Here is an 18,529-nt window from a genome sequence, read left to right as displayed (position 1 = left end):
GCCTGTGCGTGAGGGGAAGGGAAGAGGCTGCTGTGTGTGCCCCCCCCCCGCCCCCCACCTCCATCAGGGTCGAGCAATGAACACGGAAGGGCCAGGGGCCCAGGCCGGCAGTTCGGGGTCCCAGCGGAACACGAGGGTGCTTAGCACCACTTGTTTATAAGGGAACTGCAGCCCCCAGCCCGGGACACGACACGGGGGCCGTGGGCTTGATCAAAGGCTGCAGAACCCGGGCCAAGTGCAGACTCAGGGAGCGACCAAAGCATCTTCGCTTTCTATGTGAAAAGGCAGGCAAAGCTGTTTACCTCGACTGAAGATAAGGAAACAGACTCCCGTGCCTCCCAGGGAGAGGCTTCCGTCCCTAACGTCCACCCTGGAAGGGCTGCGTCCCTGAGCTCTTGGAGGCCCGGCATCCAGAGCCCAGCTGGGGCTCAGGCGGCTCCGAGAGAGGCAGGCCCTCCGTGGCTGGGGCCCTGGGGGCCCGTCAAGGGAGGGGGCGTCAGTCTGACCCGTCCTGGGCAGTGCACAAGGCCTGCTGGCAGGCCAGCATCAGCTCGGCCTCCGTTGCCATGAACGTGGGGCATCTGAGGCCGGCGGGAAAGAGGAGAGGAGGGGAGGCCCTCCTGAGAGCCTGCTAAGGGGCCTGCTATTTATTCTCAGAAGGGCAGAAGCTGGTGAACAACTTCACAAAGGGAATGAGAAGCAAAAGTGGCTTCACCGCAAAGCTTACGATTCTAGAAACTTCCTTCCCAAGGGCTCCTTCGAGGCCGCGACAGAAACCTGGGCCATGCATTCACGTGCTCAGGGGTTTCCATAAACATAAAGTTTTCTAGGTATTCTTTTTTCTTTAAAAGTCCTTCAAGTTGTATAAGCCTCAGAGCCTGGGAACCTGGAAATGCCCCCAGATAATGAGGTCAGACTTGGTTGCCCATTTCTCTTGGCTACACAGTAGGCTCTTGGCGTGCACTGGGTGTCCTGAGAAGCTTTCTGATGAAGAGAGAACTGCCCCTTCCCTTTGGGAAAACCTTTCCCAGCCCTGCGTTTAGGGTACCAAATGCCGAGGGCATTTCCTATAGAGAAGTAAGGTTCCTGCTGTGGCTGATGACCGTGACATCTCTCACCTGAGCCCGTGGGTCGGGGGTGGCGGCAGGAGGCCGGTGACAGAGCTGGGGCCTCGGGAGACCCATGGCATCTAATATTCAGTCTGACATCATCTGGCTGCGGTTCCCAGAGACTAAAATTAGGCAGAGGAAATTTAGGATGTTGCTTACAGATTTCCAAAAACAACAGGGGCGAGGGCCAGAAAACAGATCATAAAAGAATTTTTGTGACTCTTGTCCCAGCTCGGGGAAGCAGACATGAGCCCCACTTATGGGAAGAGGCAGAGGAATCTTTATTCCTTCCCTGTAAAGAGGGACCCACGTTCCCTGCTCCCACTGGGGGGTTCCCGGTTTAGCCCCATTTCCTGCCGGCCAGGCTTTGTCCAAGGTCAGCTGGAAGCTCGGTGACTTCCACTTTGAGCCCGTCTCCTGGGCACGCCGCTCTGCTCCCCAACAGCATTTGGTTTCTTCCCCACTTATGAGGTGTGAGGGGGAGCCAAACGGGTCTACCGCTCTGTCAGAATGAAATGTATTTGTCGGCAAGGACCTGCTGAGAAAGCTCTGGGCCACTCAGGTAGGCAGGCAATGAGAATTTGAAAAGCCACCCTTACGTCATGGGAAATGGGGCCGGGCAAGGATTGAGGGTGATCCCTCCTCGCTCTATCTCGTCCAAAAGACCTTGGATACAGGCTCCTTCAGGAGAGCTCAGGACAATCCCGGAGAGGTTTTCACAGTCTCTGAACGCTTGGAAGCTGCGAGCACGAGTGTCCCTGCCTGGGCATGTTCTAGGAAAAACTGTCTAAAGCTTTGTCCGATTCTCAAGAGTAGGAAATGCAAGACTCCCTAGATGTTAAAACCATTGCCTGAGGTCCAGTTCGGTCCCTCCTTTTACAGACGAGGATGTGGGGGAGGATGGTCTGGAGATGCTAACACTCATGCCAGGCCAACAGGTCGGGAGCAGGTGGGAGGACGAAGGGGAGGAAACAGCGGGGCAGAAAAGGCAAGTGAAACCAGGAGTGAACGAAGGTATAAAAAGCGGAATTGGGGGCGGGGCGCCTGGGTGGCTCAGTCAGTCAAGCGTCTGACTCTTGATTTTGGCTCAGGTCATAATCTCACAGTTTGTGAGTTCGAGCCCCGCATCAGGCTCTGCGCTGACAGCATGGAGCCTGCTTGGATTCTCTCTCTCCCTCTCTCTCTCTGCCCCTCCCCTGCTCACGCTCTCTCTCTCTAAAATAAATAAATAATAAATAAATAAATAAATAAATAAACAAAAATGGGGCCCCTGGGTGGCTCAGTGGGTTAAGTGCCCAACTTCGGCTCAGGTCATGATCTCACAGTTCATGGGTTCAAGCCCTGCATCGGGTTCTGTGCTGACAGCTCAGAGCCTGGAGCCTGCTTCGGATCCTGTGTCTTCTCTCTCTGCCCCTCCCCCTCTTGCCCTCTGTCTTTCTTGGTCTCCCAAAAATAAATAAATGTTAAAAAAAAAAAAGGTTAAAAAAATTTATTTCTGAGACAGAGAGAGACAGAGCATGAGTGGGGGAGGGGCAGAGAGAGGGAGACACAGAATCAGAAGCAGGCTCCAGGCTCGGAGCCGTCAGCACAGAGCCTGATGCAGGACTTGAACTCACAAACAGTGGGATCACGACCTGAGCCGAAGTCGGTTGCTCAACTGACTGAGCCACCCAGGCACCCCCCCCCAAACAATTTAATAAAACAATATAAATAAATAAACTTTTTTTTTTAATTTAAAAAAGAGGGGCACCTGGGTGGCTCAGTCGGTCGGGCGTCTGACTCTCGATTTCGGCTCAAGTCACCATCTCATGGTTTGTGAGTCCGAGCCCCACATCGGGCTCTCCACTGACAGTGCGGAGCCTGTTTGGGATTCTCTCTCTCCTCTCTCTCTGCCCCTACCTGGCTCATGTATACTCTCTCTCTCTCAAAATAAATAAATAAAATAAACTTAAAAAAATTTTTAAAAAGAAAAAACGGAACCGGACAAACCACCACCACAATCGTCAACCATCAGATACACACGGGGCTTGAGGTTTTCTAGAAGATGAAGCAAAGAGTCACATCTCTAGGATAGAAACCACCAACTGCTGGAGAACACTGAACTTGCAAGTTTTGGCAAAAGTCTGAGGAGTTCCTTCAGGGTCTCCCCAAAAGGAGGGTGAGCAGGGAGGTAGTGACACCCGCCCCCAACCCTTCCCAACAGAGATCTACATCAGCACTTGAGGAACCTCTCCCAGGGCCTCCCAGGAAGCCTGTGTCCTTACCTGTCCTGTGGGCCGCTCTACTGCCCTCACATGGCTATGGTAAGAATTACAGGAGCAAGGAAGCAGGAATCCCCACCATACCCACACCCAGCCTGACCTGGAGTTAGCAAGCGCCCTACACAGATGTGAATTTTCTTCCTTGAGAAGAAAGGAAAAGCACAGGTTAGCACCAGGCACTGTTGAGAGGAAGGGAGGTGTGGGGTGGGCATCTGTTAGGGCTTGAACCCCCCATCTGTTAGTCCTCTTCAGGACTGTGGTAATCCCAGTATCACGCTGCGCCTCCCACCCCCAACAGAAGTGTAATCCTGGCAACACAGCGGAGACTTGGGCCTGACTTGGGGATTTCACTTCCAACTTACTGGGCAAGTTCTTTTAGAGTTGCAGAATAAAGCAGCAACAAGGTATATGGGAAAGACTAGCATCCCTCCCCCAGATGGGCAGTGGGGAGAATGAGCTGTGAGAGGCTGGCAGACCCTCCAGGTTTTCAGTAGCTAAACCAAAGAAAAAGGGAAACGCTCCCCCTGCAGAAGCCAGAGAAGGATCAGCAGGAAGTGGCAGCAAGGAAGGGACGGTCCCCACCCTGTACTGGCAAAGCCAACTCAAAACATGGGGCCCCTTGGAGACTGCCATACAGCCTCAGTGGGGAGGAAAGCCAAGGTTTTCATTTCACAAACAGAGAAATGGAGGCCTAGAGAGAATAAGGTTCTCCCCACAGCACACACTAGAAAGTGGCAGAGCCGGGGAAAACACCCAACTTTAAAAAACAAAACAAACAAACAAACAAAAAGCATATGTTTCAGCCAACTGATTTTCAAGAAGGGTGCCTGGATCATTCAGTGGGGAAAGAACAGCTCTTGCACAAATGGTGCTGAGAACACTGGATATCCACATGCAAAGAATGAAGTTAGACCCCCTACCTCACACCATATACAAAAGTTAACTCAAAATGGATTAGGGGACTCTGTGTGGTTCAGTTGGTTATGCGTTGATTTCGGCTCAGCTCATGACCTTGTGGTTGGTGGGATCAAGCCCCATGTTGGGCTCTGTGCTGACAGCAAGGGGCCTGCTTGGGATTCTCTCTCTCAACCTCTCTCTCTGCCCCTTCCCGGCTCGTGCTCACTCTCTCTCAAAAAAAAAAAAAAAAATTCAAAAAAAATTTTTTAATTTAAAAAAAATGGACCAACAAACTAAATTCAAATGCTAAAAATCATAAAACTCTTAGAAGAAACCACAGGATAAGTCTTCATGACCTTGGATTTGGCAATGGATTCTTAGATATGACACCAATGGCACAAGTAACAAAAGAAAAAATTGATAAAATTATCGAACTCCGTAAAAATTAAAAACATTTGTCCATCAAAAAGAACACTGTCAACAATGTGAAAAGACAACCTACAGAATGAGAAAAATATTTGCAATTCATATTATCCAGAATGTATCTTACAACTCAACATAAAAAGACAAACAACCTAATTTTAAAAAGACCAAAGGACCTGAATATAATTCTCCTAAGAAGACACACGGGGCGCCTGGGTGGCTCAGTCGGTTAAGAGTCCAACTTCACCTCAGGTCATGATCTCACCGTTTGTGAGTTCGAGCCCTGTGTCGGGCTCTGTGCTGACAGCTCAGAACCTGGAGCCTGCTTGGGATTTTGTGTCTCCCGCTCTCTCTCCGCCCCGCCCCCATTTGCACTCTGTCTCCCTCTCTTTCTCTTTAAAAAATAAATAGTCATTTTAAAAAAAGAACAAAGAACAAGGGCAAGTAACAGAAAACAGTGACAAATATAATAGATATTTCGAGAATATGAAAACTAATTTTAATGGAAAAAAATGCTGAAGAACCAAATTTATGTTGTTGACAAGAAACCCACTTAAAGACGTAGACAGGTTAGGGGCGCCTGGGTGTCGCAGTCGGTTAAGCGTCCGACTTCAGCCAGGTCGCGCGCGATCTCGCGGTCCGTGAGTTCGAGCCCCGCGTCGGGCTCTGGGCTGATGGCTCAGAGCCTGGAGCCTGCTTCCGGTTCTGTGTCTCCCTCTCTCTCTGTCCCTCCCCCGTTCATGCTCTGTCTCTCTCTGTCCCAAAAAGAAATAAACGTTGAAAAAAAAAAATTAAAAAAAAAAAAAAAAAAAGACATAGACAGGTTAAATGTAAGAGTGGAGGAAGATACAATATGCTGACGCTAATGAAAAGGTAACTGAAGAAATACAGAAAATAACCAGTATTGGCAAAGGTGTGGAGAAACTGGAATCTCTACACATTGCTGATGAAAAAAATGGTTCTGTTGCTAAGGACAACGGTTTGGTGGTTATTCGGAAGGTTAAGCATAGAATCAGCACGTGACCTACCAACTCTACTCTTGGATATACACCCGTAAGAAGTGAAGACGGTACTCAAACAGCAAGGTACACACAGGCTCACTGTTCACAGCAGTACTTTGCACAAGAGCCAAGAGGTGGAAACAGCCCAAATGCCCACCACCGGATGAGCGGATCAGCACACGGGGAATATTATCCAGCCGTGATAAAGAAGTACGGATACACAATACGATGTCGATGAACCTCCAAAACATTATGCTAAGTGAAAGACGCCAGATGCAGAGTCCTATGTTGTGATTCTCTCCATGTGACCTATCAGAATAGCCAAAGCTCCAGAGACAGAATTGTAGAGGGATGGTTGCCAGAGGCTGAGGGTGGGGTGGGGGAGAACGGGAGGATCTGCATAATGGGTTATGGGGTTCTACGTTAGAGCGATGGAAATATTTTGGAATCACAGAGAGGTAGTAGTGGCACAACACAGTGGGTGAGTGCGCTGAATGCCACCTTAAAATGGTTAATTTCATGTTATGTGAGTTTGACCTCAACACATTATTTTTGAAAAGAAATAAACAAACCAGAAAATCTATGACAAACCACAGGATATGTTTCCCTAGTCCGGGTGCCCCGATGCCCCCGCCCCATGCCTCTCAGGCCCCTCAGCCAAGAAGTTCTCTCCAACTGAGGTCGCGGAGCTTTCCCCAGGCTAAGCCCCAAAAGGACGTGCCCACCCTGATCTCCCGGGTTTTGTTCTGCTGCGTAAGCCCCGCCCCAGGAATGAGGGACAAAGTCATGCCCCAGTAGGAAAGCGCCTTGGTCTGCAATGGCGCCACTTCCGGTTTGATCTGCAAATCCCTCAGTCCCAGGCTTCCGACTCCTTTCAAAAGGGTAACTGCCACCCTCACTAGAGAAGTCCTGCCCCGCAGGCACTGCTTCTCTTTGGGCTGATTTATACAGCCTGTCTCCCCAGTTGTCTGCGCTCAAGCCAGAGGCAGATGTGCTGTTAGCACGATGAAGCTGAGGCTCAGAGAGGTTAGTGACTCCCCCAGGGCCACACAGCGGGCTATAGAGCTTCTGATCCTCGGATGCCCGAAGCCCATTTCACTTCTTTCTTCCCAGGGTACAATCCCACAGCTCCTACGGGAAGGGCCAGGACACCAAGCAAAGAGTCAGAGGGCAAAACCCTTCCCGCTGCGCCTGGCTTCCCCTTTCCCTTCCTGTGGCTCTGGGGCTTCTGGCCCTGCCTTCCCCCCCCTCCTCACCCCCCCATCACATCTCCCGGCCTAAGACTTCAAGGCAGGAAGGAGCCCGCAGCCCTCAGACCGGCATGCTTCCCCACCTCTTGCTGAGATCAGTCAGACCAAGCTGGAATCCCGGGTCCGGCTTACTGGCCTAGGGACCCTGAGCAAGTTTCTTAACCCCAAGTCCTCCGTGTCCTCTTCTGTCAAATGGGACTGTGAATAAAGTTGACGTTCTTGTGAGGGTTCCACAAGTGAGTCACAGGAGGAGCTCACCGTCGCGGTCAATTCTTGTTAGTTGTTAATATCCCCTTTCTCCCCATTAGCTCCGTTTATAAAAGGGCTGACCCTACTAAATAAATGACATTCACTAAGTAATATTTAATTTATTTTACCATTTTGAACTGAGATCCCATATAACGGAGGCTTGGCTTAAAATCAGTATTGAATAGCAAAATGCTCAAAAATGAGTCGAGGTGATTTTCAGGACAAGCTTTGGGAAGTTTGGGGGCCTGAAGATTCAGACCCAAATCCAACCTCATTCCTGCTGGCAGGGAGCCCAGGAACATCTAAGGGACTAGGAAAGCTTTTGTCAGAGCCGTGTCTGAGGGTCACCCAGGGACTGGGGAGCCTGGAGGTATGATGAGACACTGAGCAATCAAAGAGGCACAACGGGGTGGGAGAGAGACATTTCCCAGCCGAAGGAACGCACGCCAAAAGACAGAAATGAAAGAAAACAATAAGAGAAAAAAATACCAATATAGTATTTCTGTGTGTCGAGCCCTATGTTAAACATTTGACGAGTATTAACTCAGGAAGGTCCTCACGACAACCCCCTGAAGAGCATCACACTATTATGCCCGTTAATATTACAGATGAGGAAGCTGATTGGATGCATTTCCCCGAGTCCGCTTTCTTAACCATGGAGCCCCAAACAGCTCAATGTCATTGGAGGGTAAGATCTGAATGGGCAAAAGGGGCAGGAGGCATGAGGGTCCCCAGGATCTCGAAGGCCGCGAGATGTTTGGATGCAGGACGCTGTGCGTGCACAACCCTAGGGGGCACCATCACTCCACACAGATCCACAGACTTATTACACCTGTCTTCCAGCAGATGGCAGTCAAGAGCCACCACCTCCTAATCTGCACAAAGACAACGCTCGGCAGTGGCCGCGCTGTCTGGCTTATATCCAGAAGGGTCTGAAGCAGGGAAGGGGATGTTTAGTTGCCTTTTTGGACCGGAGGCGGCTGGGGTGGTCCAGCTGATGGGGGGGCGAGGTCTGAACTAAGAAACAGACGGCCAGAGAGGAGGCGATGGATTCGAGCAAGGACGGTTGGAAGGTTCTAGGGCATGGCAATGGGTTGCCTTGGACTTGCAGGGGGTGAGGGCACCGTGTGGATCTAAGACAGACGGCCAGAGGGTGGCTGGCTGCGCAGGGATGAATCCCAGAACACGACCCATCAGCCTGAGATGCCAGCACTTCTCACTGGGGATCTTACAATGGTCCAGACCATCCTGCGGTCTTGGAGCGAGTCAGGCGAAGACAGGATGGTCTTCCACCCCACCACTGGGGGACTGAGTCCCCCTCCTCCTCTTATGCCAAAACGATCCTTAAATATCCTCTCCACGAGGGCCACAAGAGCCCGATTCCTGACGCAAAGGACTTCGTGTTTCTGGGAACAAATGGAGTCCTGACGCCCCAGGAGCGCTGCAGCCGGGCAAAAGGAAGGAAGAGCTACAGGATCCCACAGCCTGGATGCAGTGGACACAGGGCTGGCACCAAGGACCCACCTCCAGCTTCTGGACCAGCCACGCGGCCCACCCATGGTCCGGGGGCGCCTTCTCAGCTCTCTCGAGCCGGAGCTGCTGTCCGAGGGGGCCTGGGGCGGGGGAGGGGGGCGCGTCTGGCCCAGGACCGGTTTGGTTTCTGCTAAGAGGCCCCCACCAACTCTTTGATTCGCGGCCAAGACATGCTTCTTTCCAAGTCAAAAATAAAATAAAATAAAATAAAGCATGTTACAAAGTGATTCCCTCTCCTCCAGCTCATTTTAATGTGGTTTTCAGCATGGGTTTATTGCGAGCAGCCTGCGGACAGCAAACATGTGCTTGCAATATGCCTGTCACAGTCGGGACGGGATTCCACAGTCGTGGCCGGGCCCCAACCATCAAGACCCACAGGAAGGAAGTCAAAGGCAGGGCTTTGAGGATCAGGTAATTGGTGACTCTCAAACATTTGTCCTAAAGGCTCTGAATGGGTCTGCCTTTACCCCTTGTCGTTCCCTCTGCAGAACCAAGGCAGAGGGGAGGGGGAAGGGCAGGGCTGGAGAATTCAAGGGCTGTGGGAGGTGGGGGTGGGGAGACAGCCCAGGATAAGGCTCCTCATGTCTCAGGATTTTCCGAAGGGAGACAAGCATGAGGCCAAGCGTCTAGCCTGTAACTAAACCGCGTTATCTTCAGCAAGTGTCGCGTTCCAGCTCTGGGCGGCCGGGCCTCAATTTCCCCATCCATAACAGATGGCGTTTGGCCTAGATGTCGAAAGACGACTTCCAACTCTCACACTCTCTGCTTTCTCTGGGTGGGGACAGCGGAGCAGGGGGCCCAATTAAGTGGAGTCAGATTATGCTTTAAATGTCATCAGTGGCGCCTGGGTGGCTCAGTCGGTTAGGTGTCCCACTTCGGCTCAGGTCACCATCTCGTGGTTCATGGGTTCGAGGCCCATGTCGGGCTCTGTGCTGACGGCTCAGAGCCTGGAGCCTGCTTTGGAGTCTGTGTCTCCCTCTCTGTCTGCCCCTCCCCCCAACTCCTGCTCGCGCTCTCTCTCTCAAAAATCAACATTGAAAAGTCACCTTTAAAAAGTGTCATCAGGTCACCCCAATGTGCTGTTCGACCCTGCCTCAACATCCCCACCAATGAGAAGTCCACTGCCTCTCCTGGAATTGCCTCGGGGTCACCTCTCCTTCTTCATCCCTCGGGCCCAGATGTGCTTGCTAGTCGTCCCCAGGAGACCCTGGCTCCTTCCCCACCCGTGACAGCCCTTTAGATATCTGGGGAGTGTGGCCAAGTCTCCCTTGAGTCCAAGCTCTCGGCCCAATACCCCCGCTCCGTGGCCTCCACCTGCCGGGCCATCTCTGGCAGGCTCGTGTGGACAAGACCCCATTCTGCCAACTGGCCCCTGACAGAGACGCCCAGAGGAGGGAACGCCACTTTTGAGCACCTGTGATGTGCCGGACGTTGTCACAGATGTCCCACTCCCTCCTTGCGGCCCCCCCTTCTAGGATCGTGTGACTTGCCCGAAGTCACGCGACTGGCAGGCCACTTCCTTTTCCCCAGCCTTCCTTTCCTCACACGCAAAAACGGGGATGATAATAGGGCTGCTTTCTGGGGCTGTGGGCGCATCTAGCTCACCTGGCCCCAGGCACAGCACGGGACGCAGCGTCACGGTGCAGGGCTGGGCACATGGACCTCCACCAGAACGCTGAGGGACCAGCGGCCACCTCACAAAAGACACCTCTCAGGACGGAGGCTGAAGGTTGCACATGCTTTTTTAAGAGGTGACAAAACCCCAGGGCGCCTGGCTGGCTCAGTCGGTTAAGCATCCGACTTCGGCTCAGGTCATAATCTCATGGTTCGTGAGTTCAAGCCCCGCGCCTGGAGCCTGCTTTGGATTTTGTGTCTCCCCCTCTCTCGGCCCCTCCCCGCTTGCATTCCGTCTTGGTCTCTCTCTCGCTCTCTCTCAAAAATAAATAAAGACTTAAAAATTAAAAAGAGAGAGAGATGACAAAACCCAGAGGACTCCTCAGCCTGTGGTGCCCGACCTGCTGCCTCACCCCACACACCCGGCCTGAGAGGCTCGGACCTGGGACGGGAGTCCCCAGAACAGACTGCTGTTCACCCTCCTTTGTTCTACGGGATGTCCTGCCCCGACTTCCCAGAGCCGCTCAAGGGAGTCCCACTTGCAGAAATGCCAGAAAGACTTCAGGGCGGGACACAGATCACAGGCTGTGGCTCCCCAGGGCCGGGCGGTTCCTGAACAGCAGTGGAAGGGCCATCACGCACCCACGGTGCTCACACACAGGCACACCCAGACCCACTCGGGCCCATCCACACATATGGATGGACACACAGGCATACACAGGCCACACGCGTGCGCGCGCGCACGAGCACACACACACACACACACACACACACACACACACACTGCAGGCAGGGACGACAGTAGGTCCAAGCCCCAGCTGCAGCCAGAGAATCTGGACAACAGTCAAGAACCCGGGCTCCCGCACTTGGTGGCTGGGGACTGTGGGCAAGTCACTGAATTCCTCTGAGCTTAGGGGCCTCACGTGTGAAATGAGTAAGTAAAAAAAAAAAAAAAATCATAAAATCCTCTGTGCCCTGCCAACCGCTCAGAGCCCTGGAGAAGGACCAGAGAAGCAGCCGAGGGGGAGACGTCTGGTGAATCCCAGACCCCAGCACCAGCACGCATGTGGCTTCTCAGCAGCTACATGGGCGTCACCCCGACCGACAGAAATGCTGGAGCCTCTGGAGTGGAGAGAACGTGGCTGAAAGCCCCCCGAATCAGGAATAGCATAGATGGGGAGGGTACAGGGCCCTGATCGCTAAATCTCAGTGTGAGGAGTCAGCCTGTGGCAAAGGGGGAGGCACCGGCTCTCACGGAGGGTGAGCCCGGGGGCACTGGGAAGGTGGGGTCCGCAGGAGACAGACGCCTGGATCTGCTCAGAGCTGCCTCCCCGCCTCCTGGGCTGGCTGCGGAGAGAAAGTGTCAGCTGGCACCTCGCACACGGTCCCTTTCCCACAAAGTGCTGCAAATGTCCTGGGACGCAGGAAACAGCAGAGCCATTGTGGCCCAAACCGGTTTCCTCAACAGCCCCGGTGCTGTGTTCAACAGCCCAAAGGAGGGCTTCTGCACCCGCCTCTCTCGGAAGAGACACATCGCAGCCTCCAGCCCAGCTCCCTGAACGGTAGCCACCTCACTGCTCTCAGCCCCCGATTTTGGGCTGAAGGATGAGAGTCCCCATTGCTGGCTTTGAAGCTCCCTACTTGAGGCTCTGTTTCTGCCACTCCAACTGGGGGGAGCCCCGGATGAGGCCTCATCATAGATGCCTGAGGAAATAACAAAAAAGGCATGGAACGGGAGGGGCCGCATGGTCCCGGCCTTGTCCTCAGGCGGGGTGGCCAAACGAAGGCAGCTCTGGGGGAAGCAGGCAGGCGGGGCCCTGGGGAGCCACAGAAGGCCCCAGGCAGTTCACCCTGGGCAGGGAGGAGGAAGCACAGGCAGTGTCTGCCCTGGGGCAGAGCAAGCAGGTTGGCCCTTCTGGGGAAGGCCGCCCAGGGGGAGGGTAGACAGCCACTTGGCGGGCATGCCAAGGGGAGGGCTCGTTCCCCAAGAACTCGTGGGCTGAACCGCCCACCCACACTGGGCCCAAGAAGGGGGCTCCCAGTCAAGCAGCCCTCCTAGGCTGCAGCTACAAGGCCCCGTTCATGGGTTCCCAGGGATGGCAGGGCTCCAGCCCCAGTCCTGCCCAAGCCCTACCTCTTCGCCGGCAGTCACTGGTCCCTTAGCAGGCTCAGTCTCCAGCTTTGAAGGAGTTTCTGAGTCAGGGGCCAGCTGATATGGAATGCCCCATCCTCTGAGCCTCAGTTTCCCCATCTGAAAAAGGGTGATTGGGCCAAACGACCCCGAAGGCTTTGGCAAGGGTGATATATCCCATGCGTACTTATTTTTCTAGAGAGAAAATGCTGCTTTGTTTTCTGCTCTGAGCTAAACAGAACCATGCACACACGGCCCATGCACACTCACCCACCGTGTGCACGCACAACCCGCATATACACGGCCTGTGTGCGCACACGCTCTCACACCCACGAGAGTCTGAGCAGCACTGGGACAAGGCTCTGCGGTAAGGCCTGTGGGGATGAAGCCAGTGACCGGCCTGACAAAACGGAAGACGCGGCCGAGCTGGGCATCTGGGCCTGGGGCAGAATCGGCAGGCAGAGTGGCAGGGCCAGGAAGAGGGGCAGCTCCTGCCGACAGCCTGGCTTCCGTCTGGACAGACCAGGGTAGGTGTCCTGGAGAAGGGGCCTGGCGAATCTAGGACACAGGGGCCACCTCCAGGGGGTGTCACCTCTGAGCTCTCAGACTCAGCAGGGTGGCAGTGGGAGCTGGGACAGGCCAGCCATGGGGATGTGTGCCGGTCTCCGGGCCAACAGTCCTCACATTTACCAACCCATCTCGTCCCTAATCCTGCAGGCTCATTTCAGTTGGCAGATTCCTAAGCAATCTTTAACTGCCTCCTGTAGATGACCAGGGCAATTTTCTTTTTAATAAGAATAAAGATAAAACGCCTCCGGATATGAGGCCCCGCTCCTGGGCCCCGTAGGACGAATCTGCTTCTAACGAGGAAGAGGGCCCCACCCCAGAGGTCCGATGCTGCTGGACCAGCGTCTGCAGGTGGCCAGCTCACACCAGGGACATTAAAGTCACCCGTGGCTCCGAGGGAGACTGAACACCCAAAAGGAGCCCCCCGCAAGTCTGTGATCATGGGGTTTGCTGCCGGAAGAGAGATCAGGGGTCTCTGCATACGGCTGGGCTCCTTGGGCTTCGCTGTGACCTGGAGAAGATGCCACCAGCCCACCAGGCCCGGTTCCATGCCCACTGGGCCACCTTTCTGTGTGGTTCTGGGTCCCTGATGCCCAAGCCCTGGGCACGTCTGTCGGCCAGTGACAGGGAGGTCCCCACCAGGCATCTTTACACACCCCTCCACAGCACATCAATTCCCAGGGGAGCCCTGAGATCCTCTGAGACTCGAGAGGGAGGGGGGTGGTTTGCTCCGTCCAGCAAGGTGCAGCTCAGCCACTCAGACTGTGCCGGAGCCTCCAGGCCACCTCTGCCCCCACAGGCAGGAACACTTCCTACCAAATGAACTTTGGAGAGAGGCAGATCTTGCGCTCACCCTGCCACTCCTAGGATCAAGGCAGAAAAGTTTGCCAGGCGAGTCAAAGGCCTGATTTCTGCTGGCCACTTATTAGCTGTGTAGCCTTTGGGGTTTTGGGGGGGGGTGTTTTTTTGTTTTTAATTTTTTTTAATGTTTATTTATTTTTGACAGAGAGAGAGAGACAGACAGAGACAGAGACAGAGCATGAGCAGGGGAGGGTCAGAGAGAGAGGGAGACACAGGATCCGAAGCAGGCTCCAGGCTCCGAGCTGTCAGCACAGAGCACGTCGCGGGGCTTGAACCCACACACCGCGAGATCATGACCTCAGCTGAAGTCCACTGAGCCACTCAAGTGCCCCGCTGTGTAGGCTTTGGTAAGCTACTCAACCTCTCTGACTTTCCGCTATGTTATCTGCAAACAGGGGTAACGATCATCATACTATACGTATCATTACGCTGCTGGATGTTATATAATTACATAGTGCACCTGAACTTTAACAGAATGTCATGTCATGTAACATGGTAAGGCGCGCTTCATGATGTTGCTGGAAGGACCCGGCCAGAGAACTTGCACAGTGTCCACACGGTGTCCAGCAGAGAGAAAGCGTTCACGCACCGAGGTATCGCTTCCGTGGCGAATCAGCCTTCAGCCGGGAACTCCCACCGGAGCCCTAAGCGGTCCAATACCAAAGTGAATTCAGAAACATGCCATCATGCAGAAAGGTGGAAGCAAGTGACCAGAACCTAGTGGGCAACTTGCCCCATCGAAGATAATAAAAGGGTCGAGAGGCTTCCCGAGTGCGGGAGACACCCTCCTGCTCTTCCAGCCTCGCCTCTCCTGGGACCCCATCTCAACCCTGCAGCTGTGGGGGGCTGGAGTGGCAATGAGGCAGAGAAGGCACGAGTGCCCACCCCCTCTGAGCAGCCAGCCCGCAGCGGGCCCCAACTAGGGAATGGGGCGGATGTCCCTTTAAAGCAAGTTTGGAGTTTTAATTGTGGCACGGAAGCAGACATTTCTGGTTAAGGAACTGAGACTGAGTTTGGGACTTTAAGGGACTGTCAAGCTTTCTATTACCTACTGAAGGGCCAGAGAAGTCATGGGGATGCCCAGTTTCTGCTGGAGAGCAGGGATAAAACTCCCTTCTTGGGGCGCCTGGGTGGCTTAGTCGGTTAAGCATCCGACTTCAGCTCAGGTCATGATCTCGCGGTTTGTGGGTTCGAGCCCCGCGTCAGGCTCTGCGCTGACAGCTTGGAGCCTGCTTCTGATTCTGTGTCTCCCTATCTCTCTGCTCCTGCCCTGTTCTCTCTCTCTCTCTCTCTCTCAAAAATAAATTAAAACTGGGGCGCCTGGGTGGCGCAGTCGGTTAAGCGTCCGACTTCAGCCAGGTCACGATCTCACGGTCCATGGGTTCGAGCCCCGCGTCAGGCTCTGGGCTGACGGCTCAGAGCCTGGAGCCTGTTTCCGATTCTGTGTCTCCCTCTCTCTCTGCCCCTCCCCCGTTCATGCTCTGTCTCTCTCTGTCCCAAAAATAAATAAAAAACGTTGAAAAATAAATAAATAAAAAATAAATTAAAACATTAAAAACAAAAAAAAAAACACCTCCCTGCTTGAGTACATTTTAAACGGAACAGAGGAAACTGTAATAAAGGTGCTTCCCGACCACGTCTGCAGGGTCCACTTCTCACATAACAGTTTTTAGGATAATGGCATCTGCACCAGGGGGCACGTTCATTGCTTGCTTTCCAGCACCCCCTCCCCATCTTCAGGCAATAGCACCCCTTTAATCCAGTGACAGGCCTTCATCCTCCCGACTCTGGAAATGGGAGGGGCCATCCACTTACACAGCCCTGCCCCCTGGCTCAAGGGAGGAGCCAGGTGGGCACGTGACCCAGCTGAGCCAATCAGAATCCTTCCCTGTGAGTTTTTCCTTTTCCAGCATCGGGAAGAACCCCTTCTCCTCTTGGGCCCCGAGCAGTAAGGCCGTGAGTTTGCATCATTTATGCTGTGCTCTGTGCTGGGGGAGAGGCTCCTCCAAGGTACTGAATGCGGCACACTCCAGGGAAAGACCCCAAGATGAGGGACAGAGAGGGATCTGGGAGGATGGTGGAGGGGCTTGCTGGTTCCCGTTCATCCTGAGGCCAGCTCCAAGCAACCTTTTTGCAGTTTGGTTGTAGGACTCCCCTGGTGTGCGTTCGGCTCCTATCTCTTAATTGCTGAAGGCCTACGGATGAATCCAGGAAAGCAAGGAGGTGGCCCCCCTCCTACAGGGACCTGGCTGTCAGGAGAACCTTCCCTGCTGGTGGGAGCCAAGGTCAGCTTCCCAGCATGAAACCACACCAGTGCTGAGAACCCTCACCAGAATTCCGTTTGGCAAGGCATCTGGTGGCTCAGTCGGTTGGCCATCCGACTCTTGATTTCAGCTCCGGTCATTATCTCATGGTTCGTGGGTTTGAGCCCTGAATCCGGCTCCTCACTGACCATGCGGAGCCTGCTTAGGATTCTCTCTCTCTCTCTCTCTCTCTCTCTCTCTCTCTCTCTCTCTTTCTCTCTGAGTTCTCTCTGCCCTTCCTGCATGCACTCTCTCTCTCTCTCTCTCTCTCTCAAAATAAATAAATAAACTTACAAAAAATCCGTTTGGCATAAGGCTCATCAGCTTACACAGGCGTTTCATAAATGTGATGTCATTTTGTCCTTCCTACAACCCTGTGAGCAAAGCATAATTATCTCCATTCTAACTGAGAAGGTGAAGTGACTCACCCTGTCTTACTGCTGGGAACTGTCATCATTCGCGACTTGAACCCACATCTGCCTGCACCCTTGGCTTTCTCCTCCCCCAAAGCTGCCTCACTGGGTACCCCTTCTCCAGCCCCGTGGTCAGGTCAAGGGCTCTAAGGAAGGCCCTAAACTTAGTGATCTGTATGGTCCCCAAGCGCCAACTCTGATGGACCAGATCTTCCTTAACCTCTGAACCTCAGTTTCCCCATCTGCGAAGTGGAGTGATCATCCAGCCTTGCCTCCTCCCAGGCTGAGGGGAACACACACAGGCCTACGAGGAGCTGTGGAGCCCTGCCTCACTCCCTGTGACTCCAGGGGTAGGAGGACGTAGCCATGTGTATTGGTTCCAATGAAGAGCAGACTTCAAGCAAAACAGACCCAAACTGATGTGTTAAACAAGCTTCCTTGAATCTGGCGGGATCTGGCCACCTTGGTGGCCGCTCCACTAACCTCTCCCACATGTGTGGCACAAGGTCACCTTTCACGACGTCTGGTCCCATTTTGTTCGTGCATTCATTCACTCATTCATTCTCCAGGTATTTTTGGAGTAACGGGACACAACAGGGAACACAGGAGACAAAGCTCTAGAGGGATCTACATTCCAGCGGACAGAAGATAATTAGCATAATAGTTAAGCCGATTATATAGTACTAGTATGTTGGGGGTTCTAAGTGCCATGGGGAGAAATAAAGCAGAAGAAAAGAACAGGCAAAGTGGGAGGCGGGGCAGGGGCCACCCCGTTAGAAAGCCCAATAGGAGTGTCTCAGCTGGAGGAGACAGTAAGTGCAAAGGCCCTGAGGTGGAGGGAGAAGGGGGCTGTGGCAGAGTCAGCCAGAGAGGCGGGGGGAGGCCAGAAGTTGCTCTGTGCAGTGGCTGTCCCCCAAGGTAGGCAGAAACCGACTTGGGGAAAGGCCCCAGACACAGATCACAGGACAGATCACATAAGGACACGGTGCTGGGAGGCAGACCTTCCCCCGTGCATTTCTGGGGCCAGGAAGAAGAAACCCAGGTCAGGAGCCCCCCATCTGTCCCCACTCAGTCTGTGACGCAGACCCCAGCTAGCCCGTCACCAGCATGGCTATAAGGACATGGAGATCACAGCTCTGGAGACAAGGTCCTGGGCCAGCCACGGGCCCTGCATCCACACAGAGAGGGGCTGGGGACTCCCCCTGGGGCGGCACGTCCCGCGGCCTCCCGCTCCCCAGCCTGGCCTTCCCAGGAAGGAGCATACCTCTGCGCCCCCAATCTGGAAAGCATTGAGGCCAAATGGCTCCATTTCAAGTGCAATTATTACAAACCCTTCAGGGAATGTGAGTTCCAAAATGAAATCTCTCTGTCAAAACTTTCATTAATGCGCAGTTGCTGTGCGGGGATCGGTTTACACCCGTGCCTGACAGAGCTCCGTGGAGACCAGATTCTTGGGGGGTGCCCTGCCCGGGGAGCCAGCCTGGCCCCTCTGCCTCCCTTGAGTTTGCAAACCCCCCAAATTCCGTCTCCAGCCCGTGTCTCCAAAACACAACAGCCTTTGTCGTGGGAACACGTCCGCTGGGATTTCCCCAAAGCCAGTGATGCACACGTCAAGAACACACTTCTGTAGGCTTGTCTGGGAGAGTTCTTTCTCTCTGAACACAAACCAGCAACAGGAACAACTCAGGGGTGTGCTGCAGATGAGGGAACCGGGCTGACAGGCACAGGGTGCTTGCCCAACGCTCACCAAGCTCCCACCCCGTGCCCGGTGCTCGGAGGAGCCCTCCCCAGCCCCAGCTCCTGGCCCTCCTCCATTACAGCACAGATCGGACCACGTCCAGTTTATCTGCCTCTGCGTCCGGCCCCTTGCTGGCTACAAGTAGTGGGTCTTACTCCCCTTTTAATCTTCAAGCATTC

At 53.9% G+C, this 18,529-nt stretch overlaps 1 protein-coding gene and 1 long non-coding RNA gene across 3 annotated transcripts in view; one reads left to right on the top strand and one right to left on the bottom strand.

The window, feature by feature from the left end:
• Positions 1-18,529, bottom strand: part of COL26A1 (collagen type XXVI alpha 1 chain) — a 166,615-nt gene that overhangs the window by 41,624 nt on the left and 106,462 nt on the right. The gene's annotated exons all lie outside the window — the stretch shown is intronic.
• LOC121017680 (uncharacterized) lies at positions 6,419-8,950 on the top strand. The gene is made up of 2 exons (XR_005784861.1): positions 6,419-6,717; positions 7,799-8,950. It is a non-coding gene; the product is annotated as an uncharacterized LOC121017680 (long non-coding RNA).

Source organism: Herpailurus yagouaroundi, unplaced genomic scaffold, assembly GCF_014898765.1.
Source record: "Herpailurus yagouaroundi ecotype Mexico unplaced genomic scaffold, PumYag 216, whole genome shotgun sequence".
Lineage (NCBI taxonomy): Eukaryota > Metazoa > Chordata > Mammalia > Carnivora > Felidae > Herpailurus > Herpailurus yagouaroundi.
Note: the sequence above shows the minus strand (reverse complement) of the source record. Positions and strands in the feature narration are given on the sequence as shown.